The sequence below is a fragment of the Pseudophryne corroboree genome, chromosome 5 (assembly GCF_028390025.1).
Source record: "Pseudophryne corroboree isolate aPseCor3 chromosome 5, aPseCor3.hap2, whole genome shotgun sequence".
NCBI classification, from domain to species: Eukaryota; Metazoa; Chordata; class Amphibia; order Anura; family Myobatrachidae; genus Pseudophryne; species Pseudophryne corroboree.
The window spans coordinates 692,921,426-692,928,059 of NC_086448.1; the positions used below are offsets into that span (position 1 = coordinate 692,921,426).

Consider the following 6,634-nt stretch of genomic DNA (forward strand, 5'->3'; position numbering starts at 1 on the left):
CCCCCTGCCCAGACACCCCACCTGTCCCGCCGCCTCAAATCCTGTCCAGCCACCCTGCCTGTCCCTGTTGCTTCTCATTCTGCCCAGCCAGCCCACATGATACTGCCACCTCTCACCATTCACAGCCATCCCACCTTTCCCTGCTGCCTCTCACCCTTCGCAGCCACCTTCATGTGTCCCCGCTGCCACTCACCCTGCCCATCCACCCCACCTGTCCCGACTGCCTCAAACCTTGCCCAGCCACCCCACAAAATCCATTCCTAGAGAAGCACTGTGTATGCAGTGGATGTCATTCTGTCTTCCGCTCTCTCTCTGGTGACTTCTTTCCAAACGGTCAGTGTATCCCTTTTCTTCCGGTGGCCGGATGTCTCCTGTCTGCAACACGAGATCCTGTCTATCTGTATTACCCATGCGCTGCCTGCTAACGCTTCCTTCAGGATCCACTGCTACTAACACAAAATAAATATAGGTGGCTGCTTATATTTATGTATTTACAGTATATAACACAAAAAGTATTATAAGTCATAGTAATATTTGTTAAGAAACTGTATTAAATGTATTTATATGTGGCACCCCTAAAGGGGTCTCACAAACCCAATAGATCATTTTTAACACCCCATAGATTAAAATGTTTTGATGGATTCTGTATGGGATACCGGCGGTCAGGAGACGACACCGTAATCCTGGTAGTGAGCGCTGCAGGTACGCTTCAAACGTGGTGGTGAGCTTAGCTCGGCACACTATTTTATTCCCCTTTGGGTAGTGACATGGACCACCACCCAAGTGCGAATACCGGGCTTGTGTCGGGATTCCATTCACAGGCATTACCCCAGCTGTCGAGATTCCGGCATCGGTATCCTGACCGCTGGGATCTCGCCGGTAAGTTAATTGCATCCGGTTTAGATACCAGCCATAGATCTCCCTATTCGAGAACTCAGTTGCAGAAATACAAGTAGTTAAGCACAGCTCCGGAAAAACATATGTCTGACAGAACTAATTTGTGTCGCAATTGCTTCTTCAAGTGGGATAATAAACCAAGTAGGTAGAGGCTTTAAGAACTCAGAAAGACACTGTCTATGGGTCTGATTAAGAGTTGTACACAGGGTCACCCAGCATGTATGGCGCTGCCCAGCATTGCGATTGCATTTACATTGCGATCGCATCACAGCAGCTCAAATAGAGGACGATGCTCTGCATACGCAGCAGTGTGCATATGCAGGGGCACCAGCGCCATGTTTCTAATCACAGGAACTACTGGATACGTACTCAGTCTACCCCGAAAATGGCCATGATACGCCTGCATTTCCTGCTCCATTACCCCCCAATGCCGCATCGCAGCTCCTGAACGCCTGTCAATCAAATTGCATTTGCATCCTTCCGGGAAGGCAGCGCATGCACCGATGGCCAAAATCGGCCTAGCCTCCACCTCTAAATAAGGCCCAGTAGCATTTTTTGACTGCATCTGAATTAAGCCCAATGTGTGGTGTATAAACTGAGCGGTTTCTTAAAGGACAAACATCAAAGGAAATCTGTGAATTTAAACCACTAGGGTTAACTCTCCATCCCAATTTGCATACATGGGAGGTATATAAACTGTTCCCTGTATTGGGCAGTGATTTGCTAACCTACACTGAAACCAGGCACAAACTAGTGTAAAGAACGATCTGCCTCTAACAGGCCAAATAGTTCACACTACATGAATTGCGGAGCCTGGACATCAGGGTGCAACCTTAAATATTTTGACCAAAATATAATGTGTTGCCCCATGCATTCACCTTGCTATAGTCACGCAGACCTGCAGGGGTAAGGACAAGCGCTGACCATTGTCTTCTGCCTCTCTGAATTGAAATAATGAAGAAAAAATTGTCCTTCCCTTCCACTTTCTATAAGCCCTGAGTTACTCGGCTTCAGGCAAAGTCAGTTGAAAAAATGATGAGGCTAATGCGCATAGCATGACCTGCCAAGTGAGCAGCCTTATATTTGTCCAGTCACTAACCTTGTGTGAATATCTGTTCCGGTGATATTGCCTACTGCTGGGGAGCTGTATGTTGCCAGGGCTCTGCAGGACTATGAGACAGGGCAGCAGCAAAGTCCTGGTATAGGCAGTTGTTACCATTGTGACATCACAGCATGACCTCACAGACAGAGCAGACCAACAGACACACAAACAGACCAATGCATTTTCTATATGCAATTTTGTGGTTGGGGCCCTGGATTTTTTAACTTGAATCCCCGCCAGTACGACATCTGCCCCTCTATGTACCCCATCTGTCTCACCCCTGTCTGTCTACCCTCCCCTTTAGAATGTAAGCTCTCACGAGCAGGGCTCTCTTCCCTCATGTGCTTATCCTTTTCTTACTGTAATAATATTCAACTGCACCAAATCCAACAGTCTTCTGCCACCTGATACTTATTCCAGTGTCATCTGCTGATGTAGCTATGTTTATTTACCCTGTACTTGTCCTATATTGTGAAGTTGCTGTTTTCCTGCTTGATTATTTGTTTATGTACTCTGTAATTGGGCGCCATATAAATAAAGGATAATAATAATAATAATTATCATATAAATAATATGTGGCAGCATTCATGTTAGTGACTATATTCTGATGTATTACATGGCTGAAATAAAGACCTCATATAACTCAGTTCTGGTGCTAGGGTTTAAGGTAAAGTCCAATTTTGTGCCCCCCCTCTATTTCAACTGCTCTGTATGTACCATCTATTTATCTGTATGGGAGAGCGCGCAGTGGGCGGAGACTTAATTTGTTGTAAGGACACAGACAAATCAGCTTCCCGGGGATCACAGATTTATATAAATATGTGGCCATTAAAGGAGATTTCAAGACAGTGTAAAATTGGAGAATCTTAAATTGACATTTCACTGTACTTAAGAATGAATATATGGTTTTGCCTTTAAAATAATTACTACTTTAAATTTCAAAGCTGAATCATGAAACATTTGTCTCTTTCTGCTGGGCGGAGGCTATTACATTTGTCATGATATAAAGATATTGTGAGATCGCAGTCAATCACAAAAAAAGATAAGTAGCACCAGAATGTGGAGATTGGGTACTTACAGTTACTTACAGCGATGGTCTCAGAAATTCTAAAGTATGCACTTTCCAAGAGGTCACTGTCTCACTGGTAACTGTCTCGATGCTTAGCTAGGAGTGAGCATGCAGTCACAGTATCCTCAGCTATCATCTAGGAGGGCAAAGACTCTTTTATGACATCACAAGGCCATGATATGACATCACAGAATTATACAGTTGAAGTAACTCATTAAAAGTAATGGTTAATGCAGCTCACTAATGAAATCTACATATCTAAAAATGATCATGTATTCTATACAGTGGCGTAAGTTTGTCCCAGTTGCCCGGAGGCAAGAAAAATATTGGTGCCCCATATGTGTGTGTGTATATATATATATATATATATATATATATGTATATATACATATTTGCTTCTGCATAGCAAGCCTGCAGATTCTAACTATATGAAGTTACTACAAAACCTTTGCAACTAGGCAGATCTATGTAGGGGTCCAGCCACACACTACATAGATCTGCTCAGTCACTCACAATGCTGATTATTTCTCTGGCAATTTATTTGCAAGTGTCATATCCAGGATTAGAACCCACAACCTATTACACTGGAATCATGCACCTTACTGGTGGAGATAGATGCTCTTGCATAGGAAGTAGGAGAATTCTAACTTCAGTATATGAAGTTACTTATATTTGTCTGAGAAATAACTTAATTTAGTTAGTATTCTCATGCTTCCTTTATAGGAGCAAATAGCTTCATCAGTAAGGTATCTGCTTCCAGTATATCTATAATAAAGAGGGTGTGATTTGTAAGGTGCAGTGACTAGTGGGGAAGTCGGCTACGGAAGAGATACCGGCTGCTGTCATTTAACTTAATTGATTAATGTCGCTGAACACATGGAACAGGAGGAGAGGTGCCCCCTTCAAAGCAGGAGCCCGGCGGCAGCTGACTCCGTTGCCTCCCAGAGTTCTGCCTCTGATTCTATACAGGACTGTATAACAGCTAGTATGGGAGAGAAATCATTACTTTTTGGCCAATTGTTGAAGTTGCTGCATTTATTACAGTAAAATCACCATTTTCAATCATAACTCCTCAAACAAACATAAGGAGCACCCGTCTCAAATCCCCCAAAGTAGAGGCAGTTGTGATAACTTAAATTGGTGCAATGTTGCTTGTCATCTGGTAAAAATTAAAATAAAGAAATAGAACCCCGCCATGCACATCCTTTCTCAGTGATCTATGGTTCTGGTCCTATGGGTGGAAGGAGGTGGTGGGCCGGGGGCGCATACACTCATCCCTGCAAACTCAGGTATGTCTGCGGCCAATGCTAAGTAACATAGGGGGTCTATGTATTTAGCTTTGGAGAGAGATAAAGTGGACGTAGATAAAGTACCAACCAACCATCTCGTTACTGTCATTTTTCAAACACAGCCTGTAACATGGCTGTTAGGAGCTGATTAGCTGGTACGTTATCTCTGTCCACTTTATCTCTCTATCCAAGGCATAGGGCCTGATTCAGCATGGAATTCAGCTACGATTGCATTTGCATGCTGGGGCCTTTCGAAGTGTACGCACATGCAGAAATTGCACTGCGCATGCGCACACTGTGAGATGTGATGGCATCGCAGAAGTGTTGGGGGGGGTGCGGTCTGGACAACGCAGGCGATGTGACCAGAAACATGACAGGTAGGCGTCTGCTTTCGCAGCTAGGCTGGGTAGGCAGAGGGCTACCCTGAACATGCAAAAGTATGGCTTTGCATGTGTGCTGAGGGGACGGGGGCATGACCCGGCATGCAGGGGTGGGCCGGGCCTGTGTTGGGCATCCCCCAGCATGTTAGTGTAATGGATTGTAGATATGCTATGATACATGCTGAATTAGGCCCTTAGTACGTAGACCCTCTAGTCCAGGGGTGGCCAACCAGTCAGAAACAAAGAGCCTAAAAAAATGTGTTAGGTACGTCGAGGAGCCGACATCGAGCCGAAGGCGCATATGCAAAAATGGGGTGTGGCCTTGTGCCTTCTAGACCACGCCCCTGGTATAAAATACATTGAAAAAGCCAGATCCAACATAAAATACATTGAAAAAGCCACTTCCACATAAAATAATTGTAAAAGCCAGATCCACATAAAATATATTGAAAAATCCAGATTCACATAATACACTTCAGCTCCCCCATGTGTCACTCCAACCAGCACCCTCTTGTCACTCCAACAGGCACCCTCTTGTCACTTCAGCCAGCACCCTCCTGTCACTTCAGCCAGCACCCTCATGTGTCACTTCAGTTTCCCCCAATTCATGCCATTGAAGCAGCCCCTTATGTGTACTCTGTTTGCTGGTGGGTGTCGCATCTCTAGTATCTGACTACCTCAGTTCTAAGTCCCCGTAGTGCTGCTGCCTGTTTTTCTGGAGAGCAGTGGTTACCGGTTCTGTTGTGGTCATGTGACTTTGTGTGTTAGGAGCCACATTTGAAGAAAGAAAGAGCCGCATGTGGCTCAAGAGCCACAGGTTGGCCACCGCTGCTCTAGTCCCACTCCTGGTATCCCTAACTGGCAGGTACAAGGGTGACCCTATACAAGGGCGTAGCTACCATAGGTGCAGAGAGTGCAGCTGCTATGGGGCCCACCTTCCATAGGCGTGTGCACTGGGTGTCTTGTGCACACAGGCACCCCCTAATGTCGGCCACCTCCAACACGCAGCCCAAAGCTTGCTCCGCCCAGCCACTGATGACAGTAAGCTTACCGTCTTCACTCTACTTCTGTGGCTGTCACATATTAGTCTAGCCGCCTCCCATGGTCCGCCTACGGCTGGTCACTGAGCTGCTGTACTTGGGTGACCTCCGGCTCCTCCCTACTTGGTAAGCTATGCATCTGAGTCGTCCAGTCCCGCTCGGGTCTGCCTCCAGTTCCTCCTCTCCCGGCTGCTGTTAGATGCAGGCAGCTTCACTCACATTGACACAACACAGCTACGGCCGCTCACCATAGCAGCCTCTGGACTCCACTGTCTGTCAGCCAGGGGCTTGCTGCTACTCACTGCTGCTGCACTCCTCCACACTGCGGCGCCCACACAGCCACCGCTGAGCTGCCTCACAAGACTCAAGAGCCGCTGTGTCACAGGTACACACAGCGCAGCTCCATCTCCTCAGAGCGCTGCCTCAGAACTCTCTAATGGTCCGCGGGTCTCGTTTTTATCTCCTCTCCTCAGGGGTCCCGAATGTTTCCCTGCTCTGGCTACTAGGCCCTGTGTAGCTGACAGGCATGGTATAGTTCCATTACCTGCGTATTGGCTCCTGGAGCTGCACTCAGTGTCCACTGCCACCAATGAGTCTCTGGCAGCATAAGGGTCAGTATATTGCTCCCTCTCTCATACCCACTACATCTAGCATATTGGGGGGAGTATTAAGGGGCTCAGTTGTACAAGTGAGGTACCGCATTGCATATATATGTTTATTCATAATGCTCTCAGTATTGTATGATAGTCACTAAAATACTCTAGGTATTGTATGGCGATCTTAAAATGTTCTGCATATTTTCTATTGATCACTAAAATGCTCTCTGTGTTGTCTGGTGGTGTCTGAAATAATCTCCA

At 46.1% G+C, this 6,634-nt stretch overlaps 1 long non-coding RNA gene across 1 annotated transcript; it reads right to left on the bottom strand.

Annotated features, from left to right (window-relative positions):
• Positions 1-36: 36 nt before the first annotated feature.
• Positions 37-6,227, bottom strand: LOC134929338 (uncharacterized). Its single transcript, XR_010178488.1, has 3 exons — positions 5,789-6,227; positions 3,078-3,204; positions 37-446 (listed from the first exon to the last, which is right to left on the bottom strand). It is a non-coding gene; the product is annotated as an uncharacterized LOC134929338 (long non-coding RNA).
• Positions 6,228-6,634: the final 407 nt, after the last annotated feature.